Here is a 24,846-nt window from a genome sequence, read left to right as displayed (position 1 = left end):
TTTAGCATTATACTCTCTAGCTCCATCTGTGTTATTGCAAATGACAAGAGTTATTCACTTTTATGGCTGAGTAATACAATGTGTATATAAACCACATCTTCTTAAATCAGAGAGAGAGAGACAAACCATGAGACTCTTGACTCTGGGAAACAAACTGAGGGTTGTGGAAGGGGAGGTGGGGGCAGAATGCCCCTTGTCCCACTCACATGATATAAATAAATAAATGCAGAAATAGATAAAATCTTAAAAACAACAACAACAACCCCGAGGAGGCAAGGTGGCGGAGAAGTAGGAGGCACTGTTTCAACCTGTCCCCTAAAGTGAGCTGATTATCTACCAAAGAACTCTGATTACCCATGAAATCAGCCTGAAATTAGAATTATACACTTCTGGATCTCTACGGGGGCAGATGACACCAGTGCCCAGGTAAAGCGGAGTGTGAACATGGGACTGATACCAGAAGATCAACAAAAGGGGGAGGGAGTCACCAGAAGACCCATTGGAAAATAATACCCCAATACGAGTTCCCTGTGATTGGGGACCAGCATTAACTTGGAGTCTGGTTGAAAGCACTCAAAAAGAGCAGAAGATCTTAAGGGGAAATTGGTGGAATCAGGTGGTTAGGGAGAGGGTCTTAAGCCCACAGACCCAGGACTACCACCGCTGGTGCTGAGCCAGAGACAGTGTGGCAAATAAGTCAGGTGTTGGTGCCTGAGCCGCTGGCGCTTGTGAAAGGGTCTGGGTGGTGGCATGCATGAGAGTCTGGTGTGGACCCCCACCGGCGCTCTCTAGAAGCACAGCCTTTTGCACTCTGCAGGTGCGCTGCACTACCAGGGTCTGAGTTGTGCTCCACATGCTCCTGTGAGAGAGAACCATGCAGGTGCTAGCCAGTACTCTCTAGGGCTGGGAGAATCTGACCACTCTCAGCCTGGGCCAGCATGAAAATCTCACTGTGCTCTCTCTGGTTGGGACCTCTCCAGCGGTCTGGACCTGCCCAGAAAGCCACAGAGGAGGCAGCCACTGGAAGCCAGCTCTCTGGACTAGTACTTCTCATGGTTTTGGTAATAGCGACCCCTGAGTCTGTGACTGGGGACGTGCTCTGCCGGCGGCAGAGGGCTTGTTTATGTGCTCTGGAGCACCCAGAGGGGAACAGGCTGGGGCTGCTCTCTGAGACGGAGGTCTGGGTACAGTTTGATTTCCTCTATACCTCCAAAGAACCACCAAAAATGGCCAAGGGGAGAGAAGAAAAAATGGGGGGGGGGCCTCCAGAGAACAAAAGCTTGAAAAGATGGTTTCCTCAGAGCCCAGCCTCTTGATAGGGGGCAGGAGGACTCTAGCAAGACTGTCTGAAAAACCATACAGTAGGCCCCTCTCCCAGAGAGCCAGCCAAACAAAAAACCAAAACCAAAACCAAAAAAAACACAAAAGGACAACCACCACTACTTCATGCGTACTACTTTTATTTTTAATTTGTGCCCACTATTCTCATTCTTTGTAGTTTTCTTATAATTTTTTAACCTAGTTACCATCACAATGAGATGTTCAGTACAACAAATTCCATGATAACCTTTTAACTTGAACTTCTTTGACACATATACCTGTGTTTTTCTTTTTCTTTTCTATTTTTTTAATATTCATATAGAGATAAGCTTCAAGGTAATCCTCTTTCCCCAATCAATACTACCCCTATATATAAACCAGTATAAATGACCATTTATCTCAGGGAAGTTGAGTCCTTTAACAAAGAGAACAAGATACACCCAGGAAGAATCAAAATAACCTTCCTTGCCCACAATGAGAATTTATAACGACTCTCCTATCTTTTTTTTTTTTCTGTCAGTATTTCTGTGTATTTGTTTTTGTTCTAGTAGTATCTAAATCTTACACTTGGGGTTCATTTTGGCTGGGTTCTTTTTATTTTTTTTCTTGTCATTTACTTCTGTTGGTCTTTTTGTTTGTTTTTTGTTTGTATACTTTATAAATCTTATATTTGGGTCCCATTCAGGGTGGGTCTTCTCTTTTATATTTTTTTCCTCTCTCTTTCTTTTTCTTTTTTCTTTCTTTTTGGTGGGAACTCCTGATTGCTGAGTAGCATTCCAGGGTGCACCTTCCCTGCATCATGGTTGATACATTCAGCTACACATCCCCTTAGCCATCTCTTACCAAAACGACTAGGAGGAGGAATGCCCAACAGAGGAAAAATTCAGAGACTGTGCCCTCTCCATCAGAGCTATTGGATGTGGAAATAAACAGTATGTTGGAAAGAGAATTCCAGGTAACACTTATCCAGGCAATGGCTAGATTGGAAAAAATCATTAATGCCAAAATGTAATTGATTAGGGCAGAAGTCAAAGTCACCAGGGAAGATGTTAACAATGCTCTCAATGAGTTCCAATCTAATCTAAATTCTCTAACAGCTAGTGTAACTGAGGCAGAAGATAGAATTAGTGATCTAGAGGACAAACTGATAGAGAAAAAGGATCAGGAGGAGGCCTGGAACAAACAGCTTAGAAGGCATGAAAACAGAATTAAAGAAATAAATGACTCCATGAAACGTTCCAATGCCAGAATTATGGGAATCCCTGAGGGGGAGGAGAAAGAAAGAAGACTAGAAGATATAGTTGAACAAATTTTCCATGGAACTTTTCCCAATCTGGTGAATGGAATGAGCATTTGTGTCCGAGAGGCAGAAAGGTCTCTCCCAAGATCACAGAATCTAGAAAGACCTCAAAACACCTGATTGTGAAAATGATGAATCATAATTTTAGACAGGAGCTCTTGAGAACAGCTGGGGGGAAGAGATTCCTTACATACAGAGGAAGGCTCATCAGAATAAGGGGAGACCTGTCCATAGAATCCGGGCAAGCCAGAAAGGGCTGGCAAGATGTATTCAGGGCACTAAATGAAAAGAACGTGCAGCCAAGAATATTTTATCCAGCAAGACTGACATTCAAAATGGATGGAGAGATATAGAGCTTCCAAGACGGGCAAGGTTTAAAAGAGTATGTAACCACCAAGCCAGCACTACAAGAAATATTACGGGAGGTTCTATAAAAGAGGAAAAAAACCAAGAATATCATTGAACAGAAATTATGGAGACAGTCTGTAGAAGCAAAGACTTCACAGATAACATGATGTCAATAAAAATGTATCTCTCAGTAATCACTCTCAACATGAATGGCATTAATGTGCCCATAAAATGGAACAGGGTTGCAGACTGGATAAAATGACAGGATCCATCCGTATGATGTCTACAAGAGACCCATTTTGAACCTAAGGATACATCCAGACTGAAAGTGAAGGGATGGAGAAGCATCTTTCATGCCAATGGGCCTCAAAAGAAGGCTGGGGTAGTAATTCTCATATCAGGTAAATTAGATTTTAAAGTAAAGACTGTCATCAGAGATACAGAAGGACACTGCATCATTCTTAAGGGGACTATCCACCAAGAAGATCTAACAATTGTAAATACCTATGTCCGCGATATGGGAGCAGCTAACTGCTTAATACAACTGTCAATAAACAAAGAGTCATATTGATATGAGTACAGTAATAGTAGGGCATCTTAACACAATACTCTCAGCAGAAAATCAGTAAAGAAACAAGAGCATTGAATGACACATGGAACCAGATGGACCTCATAGATATATACAGAACATTCCACCCTAAAACAAAAGAATAATCATTCTTCCAGACTAGGCCACATACTGGGACAAAAATCAGGGCTCAACTGATACCAAAGGATTGAGATTATTCCTGAATATTCTCAGATCACAGTGCTTTGAAACTGGAGCTCAACCACAAGAAAAAGTTCGGAAGGAATTCAAACACCTGGAAGCTGAAGACCATCTTCCTTAAGAATTCTTGGATCAACCAGGAAATCAAAGAAAAATTTAAACAATGAGACATTGTGAAGACATTTCTGTCCAAAACTATGGGATACAGCAAAGTTGGTCCTAAGATGGAAATACATAGTCATCCAAACCTCCCTAAAAAAACCCTGAAAAATCCAGAATACAACAGCTGTCTTTACACCTTAACAAACTGGAGAATCAACAACAAAGTAAGCCAATTCGACACACAAGAAGGGAACTAATCAAGTTTAGAGCAGGGATCAATGAGATAGAAACTAGAGGTACAGTAGAATGGATCAATGAAACTAGAAGCTGGTTTTTGGAAAAAAACAATAAGATCAATAAACCATTGGCCAAACTAATCCAAAAGAAAAGATAGAGGACCCAAATAATAAAATTATGAATGAAAACGGAGAGGTTACAACTAACACCAAAGAAAGAATAACAATCATCAGAAATTATCAACAGTTATGCCAATAAATTAAGCAACGTAGATGCAATGGATGCATTTTTTGAAAACTATAAACTTCCAAAACTGAATCAGGAAGAAATTGACAACCTGAATAGATCAATATCTAGTAACGAGATTGAAGCAGTGATCAAAAAACAAGAGCCCACTACCTGACGGATTCCCTGTGGAATTCTATCAGACTTTCAAAGAAGAAATAATACCTATTCTCCTGAAGCTGTTTCAGAAAATTGAAGCAGAAGGAAAACTTCCAGACTCTTTTTAGGAAGCCAGCATTATCCTGATCCCCAAACCAGGCAATGACCCCACCAAAAAGGAGAATTTCAGACCAATATCCCTGATGAATATGGTTGCTAAGATTCTCAACATGATCCTAGCTCACAGGATCTAACAGCATATTAAAAAGATTATACACCGTGATGAGGTGGGATTTATCCCTGGGTTGCAAGGGTGGTTCAACATTCACAAATCAATTAATGTGATAGAACAAATCAATAAGAGAAGAGAGAAGAGCCACATGGTCCTCTCAATGGATGCAGAAAAAGCACTGGATAAGAAACAGCATCCATTCCTGATGAAAACATTTCAAAGTATAGGGATAGAAGGAACATTTCTCAACTTCATAAAATATACCTCTGAAAAACCCACAGCAAATATCATTCTCAATGGGGAAAAGCTGACAGCCTTCCCTTTGAGATCAGTAACACAACAAGGATGCCCACTCTTGCCACTTTTGTTCAACATAGTACTTGAAGCCCTACTCACAGCAATCAGATACCAAAGAGAATATTCAGATATCCAAGATCTATAATGAACTCCTTAAACTGAACACACATACAATGGATAATCATGTCAAAAAATGGGCAGAAGACATGAACAGACACTTCTCCAATGAAGACATGCAAATGGCTAACAGACATATGAAAAAATAAATGTTCATTATCTTTAGCCATCAGGGAGATTCAAATCAAAACCACATTGAGATACCACCTTGCACTAGTTAGTATGGCCAAAATTAACAAGACAGTAAACAACGTGTGTTGGAGAGGATGTGAAGAAAGGGAAACCCTATTACACTGTTGGTGGGAATACAAGTTGGTGAAGGCACTTTGGAAAACAGTGTGGAGATTCCTCAAGAAATTAAAAATAGAGCTTCCCTATGACCCTGCAATGGCACTACTGGGTATTTACCCCAAAGATACAGATGTAGTGAAAAGAAGGGCCATCTGTACCCCAATGTTCATAGCAGCAATGGCCACAGTCCCCACACTGTTGAAAGAATGAAGAAGCCCTTCAATGGACAAATGGATAAGGAAGATGTAGTCCTTATATACTATGGAGTATTATGCCCCCATCAGAAAGAATGAATACCTAACATTTTGTCAACATGGACCGGACTGTAGGAGATTATGCTGAGTGAAATAAGTCAAGCAGAGAGAGTCAATTATATGGTTTAGCTTATTTGTGGAGTATAAGGAATAACACGGAGGACATGTGGAGATGGAGAGGAAAAGGGAGTTGGAGGAAATTGGAGGGGGAGATGAACCATGAGAGACTGTGAACTCTGAAAAACAATCTGAAGGTTTTGGAGGTGTTGGGGGTGGGAGGTTGGGTGACCCTGGTGGTGCGTATTATGGAGGGCGTGTATTGCATGGAGCACTGGGTGTGGTGCATAAACAATGAATTCTGTTATGCTGAAAAGAAATTAAAAAAAAAAATCGGTGGGGGCACCTAGGTAACTCAGTGAGGTAAGCCTCTGCCTTTGGCTCCGGCCATGATCCCAGGGTAGTGGGATCAAGCCCCACATCAGGCTCTCTGCTCAGTTGGGAGCCTGCTACCACCCCCCATCCCCGCCTGCCTCTCTGCCTACTTGTGATCTCTGTCAAGTAAATAAAACCTTTAAAAACAAAACAAAACAAAACAAACAAACAAAAATCCCACTATTTTTTCTTGTGGGAAAAGAGAAAAGTACCTGCCCAGCTATCCACGACATCACCAAAGGACAAAGCCTTACATTCTTCAATCTCCTAAACAAAATTCCTAACAAGAAATTAAAAGTTTAAGTTCTAGAAAAAATTGATACCATGTACCTCCTGACACAGTATACTGAGAAACAAACATCACTTCAGTCATATCCTTGACAAACATGTATATACTGAATGTAATTTGGTGATAGGCATTAAGGAGGGCATGTGATGTGAAGAGCACTGGGTGTTAAACACAATTGATGAATCATTGAACACTATATCTGAAACTAATGATGTACTATGTGTGGGTTCATTTAAGTTAAAAAAAAGAATTAAAAAAATAAACCACATATTGTTTATCCACTCATCAGTTGATACACACTTGGGTTGCTTTCATATCGTGCTGCTGTAAATACTGTATTTTGCGATAAATCTAGGGGTGCAATATATCTTTTTCAAAATAATGTAATAACATACGGGTGCATTTTTTTCCAAAATAATGTTTTCATATTCTATCAGTAAATACCCAAAGGAGAAATTATTGAATCATATGACAATATTATTTTTAATTTTTGGAGAAACCTCTACTGTATCCAGAGTGGATGCACCAGTGTGCATTCCCACCAACAGTGCCTTAGTGTTCCATTTTCTGAATATACTTGCCAGCAATTCTTTCTGTTTTTGTTTTGGCCATTCTGACAGATCTAATATTTCATTGTGGTTTTGATTTGCACTTCCCTGATGATGAGGGATATTGAGCATCTTTCCATTTGTCTCTTGACTATCAGTATGTCTTCTTTGGAGAAATGTATTTTCATTTCTTCTGTCCATGATTTATTTGGATTATTTCTTTTTTGGGTACTCATAAGTTTTTTAGATATTTTGGAGAGTAACACTTTATCAGATGTGTCATTTTATTTTTCTGATTGTTTCCTTCATTGTACAGAAGCTTTTTATTTTGATGAAGTCCCAGTGGTTTATATTGGTTTTTGTTTCCCTTGCCTCAGGAGACATATATAGAAAGAAGTTGGAGATAGTCAATGTCAAAGAGATGACTGCTGGTATCTACTCTAGGGTATTTATGGTTTTATGTCTCACATTTAGGTCTTTAATACATTTTGAAGTTATGTCTGTCTTTGTTGTAAGAAAGCGGTTAGTTTCATTGTTTTGCATGTTTCTGTCTGGTTTTCCCAGTCCCATTTGTTGAAGAGACTGTCCTTTTCCCACTAGTTATTCTTTCTTGCTTTGATGAAGATTAATTGACCATATAATTGTGGGTTCATTTCTGGGTATTCTATTCTCTTCCATTGATTTATGAGTCAATTTTGTGCCACTACAATACCGTTTTGATCGCTAGAGCATTTGCAATATATCTTGAAGTCCAGAAATGTGATGCCGCCAGCTTTCATCTTTTTCAAGATTATTTTGGCTTTTGTGGTTTCATACAAATTTTAGGATCATTTGTTCTAGCTCTTTGCAGAATGCTTTTGGTATTTTATAGGGATCAAATTAAATATGTGTATTGCTTTGGGTAATACAGGTATTTTAACAATATTTGTACTTCAGATCCATGCACATGGAATGTCTTTCCTTTTTTGTGTGTCATCTTCAATTTCTTTCTTCAGTGTTATGTACTTTTCAGAGGACAGGTCTTTGACCTCTTTCATTAGGTCTATTACTAGGTATCTTACTGTTTTGCTGCAGTTATAAATGGGATAGATCCTTTGACTTTCTGTTGCATAATTACTGATCTATAGAAATTCAAAAAATTTTTGTAGGTTGATTTTGTATCCTGCATTTTTACTGATTCATATATCAGTTCTAGAAATTTTTTTGTAGAGTCTGTCAGGTTTTCTACATAGATTACCATGACATTTGTAAATAGTAAAATTTTCACTTCTTCCTTGCTGAATGAATGAATGCTTTCTATTTCCTTTTCTTGTCCAATTGCAAGGCTAAGACTTCCAGTACTATATTAAATAGTAATGGTAAGAGTGGACATCCCTATCTTCTTCCTGACCATAAAGAAAATGCTCTCAGTTTTTCCCCATTGAGGATGATACTAGCTATGGGTCTTTCATATATGGCCTTTATCAAGTAGAGATATGTCCTTTCTATCCATACTTTATTGATGGTTTTTGTCATGAATGGATACTGTACTTTATCAACTGAGTTTTCTGCATCTATTGAGAAGATCATATGGTTCTTGTTTCATTTACTAATGTGGTGTAACACATTGATTGATTTGTGAATATTGAACCACCCTTGTAATGCAGGAATAAATCCCACTTGGTTATGGTGATTAATTTTTCTAATGATTTGTTGGATTCAATTTGCTATTAATTTATTGACAACTTTTGCATCTCTGTTCATTAGGAATATTGGTCCTTAGTTCTGTTTTTCAGTGGAGGTTTTATCTGTTCCTGATATGAGGGTGATGCTGGCTTCATAGAATGAATATGGAAGTTTTCCTTCCCTTTTTATTTTATTGGAATAGTTTGAGAAGTTTAATTCTTCTTTAAATGTTTGCAAAAATGTACTTGTGAAGCCATCTGTTCCTGAATTTCTGTGTCTGAAGAGATTGTTGATTACTAATTCAGTTTTCTTGCTGGTTATCATGCTGTTTAAGTTTTCTGTTTCTTCCTGTTTCCGCTTTTGTAGATTATGTTTCTAGGAATTAATTCGTGTCTTCCAGGTTGTCCAATGTGTAGCCATATAGGTTTTCATAATCTCTTATACCTTTATTTCTCTGATATTGATTGTTATTTCTTTTCTCTTATTTGTGATTTTATTTATTTGGGTCCTTTCTCTTTTCTTTTTCAATAGTTTGGCTAGGTGATTAATTTCATTAATTTTTTTCAAAGAAACATCTGATTCCACTGACCTGTTCTAATGTATTTTTTGTTTGTTTGTTTTAGTTTCTATTTCATTATCATTTTATTTCTACTCTTAATATTATTTCCCTCCTTTAGCTGCTGTGAGGCTACTTTTATTGTTCTGTTTCTAGCTTCTTTAGGTGTAGGCTAAGGGTGTTTATTTGAGATTTTTCTTGGCTCTTGGGACTGTTTCGCTACGTACTTCCCACTTAGAAAAACTTCTGCTGTCTCCCAATGGTTTTGGACCATTGTGTGTTCACTTTTTTTGGTTCCATGTTTTTTTAAAATTTCTTCCTTGATACTGTGTTTTACACATTCATTGTTTTGTAGCATGTTGTTTAAACTCCATGTATTTGCTTCCAAATTTTTTTCTTGCATTTGACTTCTATTTTCATAACATTATATTCAGAAAAGCTGCATGGTATGATTTCAATTTTATATTTTGTTAAAACCTGTTTAATACATGACCTAAATATTTTTTAAAAGACATTTATTTGAGAGAGAGAAAGCATGAATAGAGGGAAAGAGCAGAGGGAGAGAGAAGCAGGCTCCCAACTGAGGAGGGACCACAATATGGGACTTGATCTCAGGACACTGGGATGGTGACCTGAACCAAAGGCAGATACTTAACTGAGGCACTTTCTCTCTCCATCTGTTCATAGCTGAGAACTTCCTTAATCTGGGGAAGGGAACAAGCATTCATGTCCAAGAGACAGAGAGGACCCTCCCAAAATCAATGAAAATTGATCAATACCCCAATATATAATAGTGAAGCTTGCAAATCATAGAGCTAAGGATGCTACCTAAGAGCAGCAAGAAGGAAGAAATTTCTTATGTACAGAGGAAGGAACATCAGAATAACATCAAACCTGTCCAGAGAGACCTGGTAAGCCAGAAAGGACTGGCAAGACATATTCAAGGTACGAGATGAAAAGAACATGCAGCCAAGAATACTTTGTCCATCAAAGCTGTGACTCAGAAGAGTTGGAGAGAGAAAGTACTTTCAGGAAAAACAAAAGCTGCAAATATGTGAACCCAAGCTAACCCTGCAAGAATTATAAAGCAGGGTTATTTAAGTGAAGAGATCTAAAGAGTCACATAGACCAGGTATTAACAGAAACTACATGAACAGGGACTTTATAGGCAATACAATGGCACTAAATTCATATCTTTCTGTAGTTACTCTGAATGTAAACAAGTTAAATGGAGCCACAAAAAGACAAAGGGTTTCAGATTGGATTAAAAAAAAAAAAGTAGGACCCATTTATATGTTGTCTACAAGAGATGCATTTTGAATTTAAAGACACTGCCAGATTGAAAGTGAGGGGATGAAGATACATTACCATGCTAATGAACCTCAAAAGAAAGCTAGAGTAGAAATCCTTTTAACAGACAAATTACTTTTTATTTTTATTTTTTAAATTTATTTTATTTTCAGCATAACAGTATTCATTATTTTTGCACCACACCCAGTGCTCCATGCAATCTGTGCCCTCTATAATACCCACCAGCTGGTTCCCCCAACCTCCACCCCCTACCACTTCAAACCCCTCAGATTGTTTTTCAGAGTCCATAGTCTCTCATGGTTTGTCTCCCCTTCCAATTTTCCCCAACTCCCTTCTCCTCTCTAACACCCCATGTCCTCCATGCTACTTGTTATGCTCCACAAATAAGTGAAATCATATGATAATTGACTCTCTCTGCTTTACTTATTTACTCAGCATAATCTCTTCCAGTCCCGTCCATGTTACTACAAAAGTTGGGTATTCATCCTTTCTGATGGAGGCATAATACTCCATAGTGTATATATGGACCACATCTTCCTTATCCATTCGTCCGTTGAAGGGCATCTTGGTTCTTTCCACAGTTTGGCAACCATGGCCATTGCTACTATAAACATTGGGCTACAAATGGCCCTTCTTTTCACTACATCTGTATCTTTGGGGTAAATACCCAGGAGTGCAATTGCAGGGTCATAGGGAAGTTCTGTTTTTAATTTCTTGAGGAATCCACACTGTTCTCCAAAGAGGCTGCACCAACTTGCATTCCCACCAACAGTGGAAGAGGGTTCCCCTTTCTCCACATCCCCTCCGACACAAGCTGTTTCCTGTCTTGCTAATTTTGGCCATTCTAACTGGTGTAAGGTGATATCTCAATGTGGTTTTAATTTGAATCTCCCTGAGGGCTAGTGATGATGAACATTTTTTCATGTGTCTGATAGCCATTTGTATGTCTTCATTGGAGAAGTGTCTGTTCATATCCTCTGCCCATTTTTTGATATGATTATCTGTTTTGTGTGTATTGAGTTTGAGGAGTTCTTTATAGATCCTGGATATCAACCTTTTGTCTATACTGTCATTTCAAGAAATCATCTCCCATTCCGTGGGTTGCCTCTTTGTTTTCTTGATTGTTTCCTTTGCTGTGCAGAAGCTTTTGATTTTGATGAAGTCCCAAAAGTTTAATTTCGCTTTTGTTTCCTTTGCCTTTGGAGACATATCTTGAAAGAAGTTGCTGTGGCTGATATTGAAGAGATTACTGCCTATGTTCTCCTCTAGGATTCTGATGGATTCCTGTCTCACGTTGAGGTCTTTTATCCATTTTGAGTTTCTCTTTGTGTATGGTGTAAGAGAATGGTCCAGTTTCATTCTTCTACATGTAGCTGTCCAGTTTTCCCAGCACCATTTTTTGAAGAGACTGTCTTTTTTCCACTGTATATTTTTTCCTATTTTGTTGAAGATTATTTGACCATAGAGTTGAGGGTCCATATCTGGGCTCTATACTCTGTTCACTGGTCTATGTGTCTGTTTTTATGCCAGTACCATGCTGTCTTGGTGATCGCAGATTTGTAGTAAAGCTTGAAATTAGGTAACGTGATGCCCCCAATTTTATTTTTGTTTTTGAACATTTCCTTAGCAATTCGGGGTCTCTTCAGATTCCATACAAATTTTTGGATTATTAGCTCCAGCTCTTCAGAGAATACTGGTTGAATTTTGACTGGAATGGCATTAAAAGTATAGATTGCTCTAGGCAGTATAGACATTTTAACAATGTTTATTCTTCCGATCCAAGAGCATGGAATGGTCTTCCATCATTTTGTGTCTTCTTCAGTTTCTTTCATGAGTGTTCTGTAGTTCCTCGAGTACAGATCTTTACCTCTTTGGTTAGGTTTATTCCCAGGTATCTTATGGTTCTTGGTGCTATAGTAAATGGAATCGATTTTCTAAATTCCCTTTCTGCATTTTCATTGTTAGTGTATAAGAAGGCCATTGATTTCTGTACATTGACTTTGTAACCTGCCATGTTGGTGAATTGATGTATAAGTTCTAGTAGTTTGGGGGTGGAGTCTTTTGTGTTTTCCATATAAAGAATCATGTCATCTGCGAAGAGACAGAGTTTTACTTCTTCATTGCCAATTTGGATACATTTTATTTCTCATTGTTGTCTGACTGCTGTTGCTAGGACTTCTACTACTATGTTGAACAAGAGTGGTGAGAGCGGGCATCCTTGTCATGTACCTGATCTCAGCGGGAAGGCTGCAAGCTTTTTCCCATTGAGGATGATATTTGCTGTGGGTCGTTCATAGATAGATTTGATGAAGTTCAGGAATGTTCCCTCTATCCCTATACTTTGAAGCATTTTAATCAGGAACGGATGCTGGAATTTGTCAAATGCTTTTTCTGCATCAATTGAGAGGACCATGTGGTTCTTCTCTCTTCTCATATTAATTTGTTCTATCACATTGATTGATTTGCAAATGTTGAACCATCCTTGTAGCCCAGGAATGAATCCCACCTGTCATGGTAGATAATCTTTTTAATGTGCTGTTGGATTCTGTTCGCTAGGATCTTGTTAAGAATCTTAGCAACCATATTCATCAGTGATATTGGTCTGAAATTCTCCTTTTTGGTAGGGTCTTTGCCTGGTTTGGGGATCAGGGTAATGCTGGCTTCATAGAAAGAGTCTGGAAGCTTTCCTTCTGCTTCAGTTTTCTGAAACAGCTTCAGGAGAATAGGTGTTATTTCTTCTTTGAAAGTTTGGTAGAGTTTCCCAGGGAATCTGTCAGGTCCTGGGCTCTTGTGTTTTGGGAGGTTTTTGATCACGGCTTCAATCTCGTTACTATATATCGGTCTATTGAGGTTGTCGATTTCTTCCTGGTTTAATTTTGGGAGTTTTTAGTTTTCCAGGAATGCATCCATTTCATCTAGGTTGCTTAGCTTATTGGCATATAACTGTTGATAATAACTTCTGATGATTGTTTCTATTTCCTTGGTGTTTGTTGTGATTTCTCCCTTTTCATTCATAATTTTATGAATTTGGGCTTTCTCTCTTTTCTTTTGGATTAGTGTGGCCAGTGGTTTATCAATCTTATTGATTCTTTCACAAAACCAGCTTCTAGTTTCATTGATACATTCTACTGTATCTCTGGTTTCTACCTCATTGATCTCAGCTCTAATCTTGATGATTTCCCTTCTTATGTGTGGAGTTGGTTTGATTTGTTGCTGATTCTCCAGTTCCTTAAGGTGTAGAGACAGCTGCTGTGTTCTGGATTTTTCAGTTTTTTTGAGGGAGGCTTGGATGGCTATGTATTTCCCCCTTAGGATCGCCTTTGCTGTATCCCATAGGTTTTGGACTGAAGTATCTTCATTCTCATTGGTTTCCATGAATTGTTTCAGTTCTTCTTTGATCTCCTGGTTGATCCAAGCATTCTTAAGCAAGGTGGCCTTTAGCTTCCAGGTGTTTGAGTTCCTTCTGAACTTTTACTCGTGATTGAGCTCCAATTTCAAGGCACTGATCTAAGAATATGCAAGGAATAATCTCAGTCTTTTGGTATCGGTTGCATCCTGATTTGTGACCCAATATGTTGTCTATTCTTGAGAAGGTTCCATATGCACTTGAGAAAAATGAGTATTCTGTTTTTTAGGGTGGAATGTTTTGTATATATCTATTAGGTCCATCTGGTCCAATGTATTATTCAATGCTCTTGTTTCTTTATTGAATTTCTGCTAAGAGAGGTGTGTTAAGATCTCCTACTATTAATGTATTCATATCAATATGACTCTTTATCTTGATTAACAGTTTTCTTATGTAATTGGTTGCTCCCGTATTGGGGGCATAGATATTTACAATTGTTAGATCATCTTGGTGAATAGTCCCTTTAAGAATGATGTAGTGTCCTTCTGTATCTCTGACTACAGTCTTTAGTTTAAAATCTATTTTATCTGATATGAGAATCACTACCCCGGCCTTCTTTGGAGCCCCATTGGCATGAAAGATGTTTCTCCATCCCTTCACTTTCAGTCTGGGTGTATCTTTAGATTCAAAATGGGTCTCTTGTAGACAACATATGGATGGGTCCTGTCATTTTATCCAATCTGCAACCCCGTGCCGTTTCATGGGCGCATTTAGGCCATTCACATTGACAGTGATTATTGATAGATACGTTTTTATTGACATCGTGTTACCTTTGAAGTCTTTCTTTCTGTAGATTGTCTCTATATTTCTGTTCAGTGCTACTCTTAGGATTGTTCCTCTTTTATAGAACCGCCCTTAATATTTCCTGCAGTGTTGGCTTGGTGGTTGCACAGTCTTTTAAGCCTTGCCGGTCTTGGAAACTCTTTATCTCTCCATCCATTTTGAATGTCAATCTTGCAGGATAAAATATTCCTGGCTGCATGTTCTTCTCATTCAGTGCCCTGAATATATCTTGCCAGCCCTTTCTGGCTTGCCAGGTCTTTGTGGACGGGTCTGACGTTATTCTGATGGGCTTTCCTCTGTAAGTAAGCAGCCTCTTTGTCCTAGCGGCTTTTAAGAGATTATACCTACAATTATGATTCCTCAATTTGACTGTCAGTTGCCTTGATGTTTTTTTGGAATCTGTAATCTTGGGTGGAGACCGTTCGGCCTCTAGTACATGAACACTGGTTCCAGTTTTGAGATTGGGAAAATTTTCATGAAGAACTTGTTCCTCTATATCTTCTAGACTTCTTTCTTTCTCCTCCCCTTCAGGGATTCCAATAATCCTGACGTTGGAACGCTTCATGGCATCATTTATTTCCCTGATTCTGTTTTCGTGGCTTCTAAGCTGTTTGTTCCAGGCTTCTTCCTGATCCTTTCTCTCTATCTGTTTGTCTTCCAGATCACTAATTCTATCTTCTTTCTCAGTTACCCTAGCTTTGAGAGAATTTAGATTAGATTGGAACTCATTGAGAGCATTGTGAACCTCATCCGTGGTAGCTTTCAGCTCTTCCCTAACACTGAAAACATGATCTCTAGTCATTTTCAGTTCAGCCCTAATCAATTCCGATCGGTCATCCATGCCTTTCTCCAACCTAGCTATTGCCTGGATAATTGTTAGCCTGAATTCTCTTTCCGACATATTGCCTATGTTGATAGCCATTAGCTCTGTTGCAGAAGGTCCATCCTCTGTATTTTTCTACTGTTGGGCATCCCTCCGCCTAGTCATTTTGGTGAAAGATTACTGAACAGATGTAGCTGGATGTATCGACCGTGGTGCAGTCAAGGTGCACCCTGGAACACTTCTTAGCAATCAGGATTCCCCACCCAAACGAGAGAAAAAAGAAAAAAAGAGAGAGAGAGAGACAGGAAAGAAAGGGAATATAAAAGAGAAGGTTCAGCTCAAATGGGCCCCAAGGTAAGATTTATGAAGTATACACACAAAAACAGACAAACAAAAAGACTGATTAAAGTATATGACAAGAGAAAAAATATATATGTGCAAATATAGGAAGAACCTCGTCAAAAAGAACCCCAAGTGTAAGATTTATATAATATCAGGACAAACACAAAAACACAGAAACAGTGGTGGAAGAAAAAGATTGGAGAGTGGTTATACATTCTCAGTGTGGGCAAGGAAGGTTGTTTTGATTCTTCCTGGATGTATCTTGATATCTTTGTTAAAGGACTCAACTTTCCTAAGATAAAGGGGGATTAAAAATTGTTTTACCTATAGGGGCAGTATTGATTGGTGAAGGGGGATTACTTTGAAGTTTAAGTCTATATGAATATTAGAAAATAAAAATGAAATATGAATAAACTAGACTAACCTAAACTAAAATTTAAAAAAAGAAATTTAAAAAATAGAAATGCAAAAGAAAAACACAGGTGTATGTATCAAAAAGTTCAGGTTAGAAGGTTATTATGGAATTTGATGTACTGCACAGCTCACTGTGATGGTAAATAGGCTAAAAAATTATCTATATATAAAAAAAAGGAGCCAGAATAGTGGGAACAAATTAAAAATAAAAGTTGTCTTATGAAGTAGTGGTAGTGGTTCTCTTGTAGTCTTTTTTTTTTCTTTCCTGGTTGGTTTTCTGGTGGAGGGGCCTGCGACGTGGGTTTTCAATCAATGATGTTCCCTGAGTTAAGTCCTTCAGTCCCGCTCAAGGGTTTGGGCTCTGAGAAAACCATTTTTTTCAGGCTTTTGTTCTCTGGAGGTTTTTATGATTGTTCCCTTTTTTTTTCCTTTTGCCTTGACTGCTTTTGATGGTTTTTGTAGGTTTAGAGGAAAGCAAACTGCACCCTGACCTCCCTCTCAGAGAGAAGCCTCAGTCTGTTCTTCTGTGGGTGTTGCAGAGCCCATATAAATTTCCCCTTGGCTGCTGGCAGAGCAGGTTCCGAGTTGCGGCCCTTTGGGACACAGGATCTTCTGCTTGTCCCCAAAACCATGGCAGCAGTAGCTGTCTGGGCAGCTCCAGACTGCCATAGAGGTTCCAAGCAGCGATCGCACACTGAGATTTTCCTGCTGGCCCAGGCTGGGAGTGCCTGGTCTTTCTGGGTCTCAGAGCACCTGGATTGCACACACCTCTCTCAGTGGAGGCCTGCGGGTCACGTGCGCATCTCAGGCTCTGAGAGTGGGGCACAGGTCCAAAAGTACCAGGCTGGGCCTTCACACACCTCTCTCCGGGGAGGGTTTGGGGGCGTATGTCTTAGGCTCTGAAACAATGGCGTGCGTCTAAGAGCGCCAGCTGGGCCTTTGTGTACCTCTCTTAGGGGAGGAGGAGAGGCACGCACATCTCAGGCTTTGTAGCAGTGCTCCCGCCTTCTGCTGTCTGGTGTGGATCCTATCCCCTCACAGGAGCCAGACCCCACACAATCTCGGGTGCTCTCGTGGCTCAGGGACCAAGACCTGGTTTCTCTGCTGCATTCTCTCTGGCTCAGTGCCAGGGGAGGCTGTCCTGGGGCCGGGGACTTAACCCTTAAGCTAGCCCCAGGGTCCCTAGCCACCCTGATTCCCACAATTCCCCCCCCCCGCCACAATCCTTTGCTCTTTTGGAGTGCTTTCAACCAGTCTCCAAGTTAATGCTGGTCCCCAGATGCAGGGCATTCTCGCTCGTATTAGGTGTATTACTTTCCAAGCCGTCGCCTCTGGTGGCTCCCTCCCCCTTTTGTTTATCTTCCGATATCAGTCCGCCATTCCCCCGCCTCTTTACCTGCCCACTGGCATCTTCTGCCCCTGTAGAGATCCAGACATGTATAATTCTGATCTCAGGCTAATTTCATGGGTGATCGGAGTTCTTTGGTAGGTAATCAGCTCACTTTAGGTTACAGGTTGAAAAGGCGCCTTCTCCTACTTCCCCGCCATCTTGTCCCCCCAACAAATTACTTTTTAAACCAAAACTGTAGTAAGAGATGTAGATGTAGATATATCATACTTAAAGGGTCTATTCAACAAGAAGATCTAAGAGTTGTATGTATCTATGCACCTAACATGGGAGCACCCAGTTGTATAAACCAATTAATCACCAATGTAAAGATACATCAATAATAGTACATTAATAGCAAAGACCTCAACACTCCATTCACAACAATGGACGGATAACTAAGCAGAAGATCAACAAAAAAACCACCACTTTGAGTAAAACATTGGGCCAGATGGACTTTGCAGAAATATACAGAACATTACATCCTAAAACAGAATATTATTTCTTCTCAAGTACACATGGAACTCTCTCCAGAATAGATCACATAACTAGATCACAAATCAGGTCTTAACTGATATCAAAAGATTGGGATTATTCCCTGCATATTTTCAGACCAAAATGCCCTGAACTGGAAATCAATCACAGGAAGAAGTTTGGAAGGAACTCAATCACTTGGAAGTTAAAGAGCATCCTGCTAAAGACTGATTCTATTAACCAGGAAATTAAAGAAAAAAAGAAAAAAAAAACACAAGTCATTGAAACTAATGAGAATGAAAACACACTGGGCCAAAACCAGTGGGATACTGCGAAGGAGTTCCTAAGAGGGAAATACATAGCCATTCAAGTCTCTCAAAAAACTAGAAAAATCTCAAGTGCACAAGCTAACCTTACACCTAATGGACCTGGAGAAATAACGTCAAATCATGCCAAAAGCAAGCAGTAGCACATGAATAATAAAGATTAGAGCAGAAATCAATGAAATAGAAACCAGAAAAATAGTAGAACAGAACAACGAAACTAGAAGCTGGTTCTCTTAAAGAATTAACAAGCTCTATAAACCTCTCACCAGACTTATTTAAAAGAAAAGGGAAAGGACACAAATTAGTTAAGTCTTGAATGAAAGTGGAGCGATCAGGACTGACACCAAGGAAATAGAAACAAGTATTAGAAATTATTACCAGCAACTATATGCCAAGAAATTAAGCTATCTAGAAGAAATGGATGCATTCCCAGAAACTTAAAAACTACCAAGAATGGAACAGGAAGAAACAATCTGAACAGACTCATAAGCAGGAAGGAAATTGAGGCAGTAACCATAAAACCCCCAAAACACAAGAGTCCAGGACCACATGGCTTCCCAGGGGAATTCTACTAAACTTTTTTTTCAAATTATTTATTTATTTATTTAAATTTTTATTATGTTATGTTAGACACCATGGAGTACACCATTAGTTCTTGATACAGTGCTCCATGATTCATTGTTTGCATATAAAACCCAGAGTGCCATGCAATCCATGCCTTTCTTAATACCCAACACCAGGCTCATTCATCCCCCCCACTGCCCTCCCTTCATAATCCTCAGTTGGTTTCCCAGAGTCCATAGTTTCTCATGGTTCATCTCCTACTCCAATTATCCCCCTTTCATTTTTCCTTTCCTTCTCCTAATGTCTTCCATACTATTCCTTATGTTCCACAAATAAGTGAAACCATATGATAATTTACTCTCTCAGCTTGATTTATTTAACTCAGTATAATCTCCAACAGTCCAATCCATGTTGATGCAAATGTTGGGTATTCATCGTTTCTGATGGGTGAGTAATATACTATTGTGTATATGGCCCACATCTTCTTTATCCATTCATCTGTTGAAGGGCATCTCGTCTTCTTCTCAGTTTGGCTATTGTGGACATTGCTGCTACGAACATGGGGGTGCATATGACCCTTGTTTTCATGACCTCTGTCTTATTGGGGGAAATACCCAATAGTGCAATAACCAGGTCATAAGGTAGCTCTATTTTTTTTAATTTTAACTTATTATTTATTTATTTTTTAAATTTCTTTTCAGTGTTACAAAGTTCATTGTTTATGTACCATGCAATACGTGCCCTCCCTAATATCCACCACCAGACGCACCCAACCTCCCACCCTTGCCTCTTCAGAACCCTCAGATTGTTTCTCAGAGTCCACAGTTTCTCATGGTTTGTTTTGATGAATCTCCACAGTTTTCCACAGTGGCTGCACCAACTTGCATTCCCACCAACAGTGTAAGAGGGTTCCCAACCTTTCTCCACATCCTTTCTGACATTTGTTGTTTCTTGCCTTGTTAATTTTTTTCCATTCTAACTGGTGTAAGGTGGTATCTCAATGTGGTTTTGATTTGAATTTCCCTGACAGCTAATGATGAAGATCATTTTTGTTATGTCTGCTAGCCATTTATATGTGTTCATTGGAGAAGTGTCTGTTCATTTCTTGTGCCCATTTTTTTTCACTTGATTATCGGTTTTTTGGGTGTTGAATATGAGAAGCTCTTTGTAGATCTTGGATATCAGCCCTTGGTCAGTAAACCTCTCCCCAGACTTATCCAAAAGAAAAGAGAAAGGACCCAAATCAATAAAACCATGAATGAAAGGGAAAAGATCCCAACTAACACCAAGAAAATAAAAACAATTTTTAGAAATTATTACCAGCAACTATATGCTAACGAATTAAGAATCTGGGAGAAATGGATGTATTCCTGGAAACATATAAACTGCCAAGACTTGAAACAATCTGGGTAGACCAGTAACCAGCAAGGAAACTGAAATAGTAATCAAAAACAAAAACAAAAAAACAATGGTCCAGGTCAGCTTCCCAGGGGAATTCTACCAAACACTTAGAGAAGAAATCATACCTATTCTACTGAAGATGTTTCACAAAAATAGAAATAGAAGGACAACTTCCAAACTCTATGAGGCCAGCATTACCCTGATACCCAAACTGGACAAAGACCCCATTACAAAGGAGAATTAAGGACCAATCTTCCTGTGAATTTGGATTCCAAAATACTCAAGAAGTTCTTAGCCAAGAGGACTCAACAGTGCATTGAAAGGATTATTCACCACGACTAGGTGGAAGTTAATTTTGGGATGAAATGGTAGTGGTTCAACATTCACAAATCAATCATTGTGATAGAGCACATTGATAAAATAAAAGATAAGAATTATATGATCCTCTCAGTTGTTGTAGAAAATGTATTTGACAAAATATATCATCTTTTCCTGATTAAAATTCCTCAGGATGTAGTAGTAGAGGGAACATACCTCAATATTATAAAACCCATCTATGAAAAGGCCATAGTTAATATCATTCTCAGTGGGGAAAAATTTAGAGCCTTTCCTTTAAGGTCAGGAACACAACAGGGATACCCACTCTTCACCATTATTGTTCAACATAGTACTAGAAGTCCTAACCTCAGCAACCAGACAACAAAGATAAATCAAAGGCATTCAAATTGGTAAAGAAGAAGTCAAAATCTCTCTTCTCACAGATGATATCTTACTTTATGTGGAAAACCCAAAAGACTCCACCCCCAAATTACTACAACTCCTACATCAATCAGTAATGTGGCAAGATACACAATCAATGCACAGAAGTCAGTGGCATTTCAATACACTAACAATGTAATTGAGGAAAAAGAAATTAAGGAATCAGCTCCTTTTACAATAGCACCAAAACCCATAAAATACCTAGGAATAAACCTAACCAAAGAGGTCAAGGATATATATAAATTGCAGAACACCTATGAAAGAAATTGAGAAGACAAAAAGAGACGGAAAAACTTTCCATGCTCATGGCTTGGAACAGTAAACACTATTAAAATGTCTCTGTTGCCCAGAGTAATCTACACACCCAGTGCAATCCTCATCAAAATACCATCAACATTTTTCACAGAGCTGGAACAAACAATCCTAAAATTAGTATGGAACCAGAAAAGACCCCAAATCACCAGGAGCATGTTGAAAAAGAAAACCAAAGCTTAGGGCATTATGATGCCTGATTTCAAGCTATATTACAAATTTGTGGTCATTAAGAAAGCATGGTATTGGCAAAAGAAGTAACAGACTTATTTATTAGTGTAACAGAATAGAGATCCCAGATATGGACCCTTAACTCTATGGTCAAACTCTCTTCAACAAATCAGGAATGAACATCCCATTGATAAAAGGCAGTCTCTTCAATAAATGGTGCTAGGAAACCTGGACAGCCACATGCGGAAGAATGAAACTGAACCATTTTCTTACATCATACATAGAGATAAATTCAAAATGGTTGAAAGACCTCAATGTAAGACAGGAATCCATCAAACTCCTAGAGGAGAACATAGGCAGTAACCTATTTGACATCGACTGCATTCACTTCTTTCAAGACATGTCTCCAAAGGCGAGGGAAACAAAAACAAAAATAAACTATTAGGACCACATCAAGATAAAAAGCTTCTTCGCAGCAATAGAAACAGTCAACAAAACAAAGAGGCAACCCACAGAATAGGAGAAGATATTTGCAAATGACATTCCAGACAAAAGGCTGGTATTTAAAATCTATAATTTTCTCAAACTCAACACCCAAAAAACAAATAATCCAGTCAAAAAACTGTCAGAAGACATGAATACATACTTCTCCAAAGAAGACATACAGTATCCGTAGTATAGTGGTTATCACATTTGCCTGACAAAGAAGACATACAAATGGCTAATGGGCTCATGAAAAAATGTTACATATCAGTAGCCATCAGGGAAATTCAAATCAAAGCCTCAGTGAGATACCATCTTGCACCAGTTAGAATACCTAAAATTTGCAAGACCGTTAACAACAAATGTTGATGAGAATGTGGAGAAAGAGGAACCCTCTTACACTGTTGGTGAAAATGCAAGCTGGTGCAGCCACTCTGGAAAAGAGTATAAAGGTTCCTCAAGACATTATGACCCAGCAATTGCAGTACTAGATATTTAGCTAAAGATATAGATGTAGTGAAGAAGGGGCACCTGAACCCCAGAATTCATAGCAGCAATGTCCACTATAGCCAAACTGTGGAAGGAGCCTAGATGTCATTCAACAGATGAATGGAGTAAGAAGATGTGATTCATGTGAAATATTGCTCAGCCATCAGAAAAGATGAATACCTACCATTTACATCTACATGGATGTAACTGAAGGGGATTATGATAAATGAAATAAGTCAAGCAGAGAAAGACATATTGTCATATGGTTTCACTCTTCTGTGGAACAGAAGGAAGAGTGTGGAGGACCACAGGGGAAGGGAGGAGAAACTGAATGGGAAGAAATCAGAGAAGGAGACAAACCATGAAAGACTCTGGACTCCTGAAACCAAACTGAGGGGTACAGAATGGAGTAGTATGCAGGGTTGGGGTAAGTAGGTGGTGACTATTGAGGTGGTCTTGTGTTGTGAAGACCAGTGGATGTTACACACAACTAATGAATCATTGAACACACCATCAAAAACTAATGATGTAGTAAATGTTGGCTAACTGAACATAATAAAAAACAATAGAAAACAAAGTCAAAAAAGAATAAGAACAAGAACAAGAACAGACGGCAATAAGCATTCCTCCACCTCAAAGAATAAACCCCCTCATTTGTGGACACCAAAAACAAAAACAAAACAGACAAACACAAAAATAGAAGTTGGTAAATTTAAGAATGTAGTTAAAACCAGTAAAAAAGGTAAAGAGAGAAAGAGAGAGAAAGAAATGAAAAATTTTATCCTGAAGGTAAACGGGTCATGAGGAAACCCTGGGGTTCAATATACTATTTTACCATGGCGCTGGAGTTTTACCGTATTGTGGTATCCATAAAGCTTTTCATTCACCTGTTCTTCCAGTCAGTCTTCTGGGGAAGGAGCTTGCGGTGCTGGCTCTCAGAATCTTTGCCTGGGCATACTTGTCCCACCCTTTGTCAGAGGGATGTGCTCAATTTAAGCTGGTCATTTGTAAGGTTTTTTTCCCCTGGAGGCTTTCCATGCCTCTTCAGAATCAGAGCAAACATGGCCAGCCCAGAGCCATAAGATCGCAGTGCCCCCTCTTCAATAAACCCTCCAGGTCAAAGGGTCTCCACTTCTGTGTGGCACAAACTCCTCAGACTCTTGGGGTTCATGCCCACTGCAATCCTCCTGGTGGGGGGAGGGGAGCAGGGACCTACTGTTGTTACCATGCTTTGCATCTTTGCGACTTTGAGTGGTTGTGGGCTCACACACATACCCTGCTCTTCAAGGTCATGGCTGGGTGCTGCTCTGTGGTGCTTTCGGGGCCACCAGTGCCCTGAGAGCTGTTGCCCAGTCCTGGGTGCAGCCATTTTGTCCCTCCCAGGGGATGGTAAATGGCCTGCAGGTTCCAGTCCTTTTCAGGGTGCTCAGGCAAACAGCAGTCTCCCTATTGTCTGTCTCACAATTTATGGCAGCCTGAGCTGAAAGTCCCTCCTAGGCTCAGTGACCATAATAATTTTTTCCTCTCCGCTGCTTGGGCACTGTATCAGTTCCAGCCCTCCCATTCTTTCTGCATCTCCTTGGATCCTGAGACCACAATGATCCACCTAGATTTCTGCCCTTTTCATCCCCTGACCCCCTTTCAGAAAGGGATGTCTCTCACTGGAGCAGATTTCTTAGGGTTCCAATTTTGCACTCTGGTGTTATAGCACTTTCTGGTAGCCAGCTTATATAGCCTCCCTGCCCCCTTGTGTTTATCTTCTGATATTTCCCCATAGATTCATGACTCTGCACCACCAACCTTGCAAAAAGCAATTGTTTTTCTGCTTGTAGAGTTCCAGATAAATTTTCTTGCCATTTCAGGCTGAATTCATGGGTGTTTGGAATGGTTTGCTAGATATCCACCTAAATTCGAGGGACCAGATTAAAGAAACCAGGTCCCTTACTGCTCTGCCATCTTGCCTCCCTTCTCATTCAATGTAATTATTGATGGATGTATATTTATTGCCATTCTATTACTTGTTTTCTCATTTCTGGAGGTTTTCTCTCACCTTATCTTTGTCACATTGGTGACAAATTGTTACCTTTGCACCCAAAGTGCCTTCTCTAATATTTCTTGCAGGACTGGTTTAGTGGTCACAATTTCCTTTAGATTTAGATTTTGTTTGTCTGGTAAACTGTTTCTCTCTCTTTCTATTCTGAATGACAGCCTTGGTGGATAGAGTATCCTTGGCTGTGGATCTTTCCCATTCAGCACTTTG

The 24,846-nt window shown here is 39.3% G+C and overlaps 1 long non-coding RNA gene across 1 annotated transcript in view; it reads left to right on the top strand.

Annotated features, from left to right (window-relative positions):
- Positions 1–24,846, top strand: part of NBDY — a 50,931-nt gene that overhangs the window by 21,480 nt on the left and 4,605 nt on the right. The window lies entirely within an intron of this gene.

The sequence above is a fragment of the Mustela putorius genome, unplaced genomic scaffold, assembly GCF_011764305.1.
Source record: "Mustela putorius furo isolate JIRA1106 unplaced genomic scaffold, ASM1176430v1.1 tig00004121_pilon_pilon_pilon, whole genome shotgun sequence".
Lineage (NCBI taxonomy): Eukaryota > Metazoa > Chordata > Mammalia > Carnivora > Mustelidae > Mustela > Mustela putorius.
The sequence above is the reverse complement of the archived record's forward strand: the minus strand, read 5'-3'. Positions and strand labels throughout refer to the sequence as shown.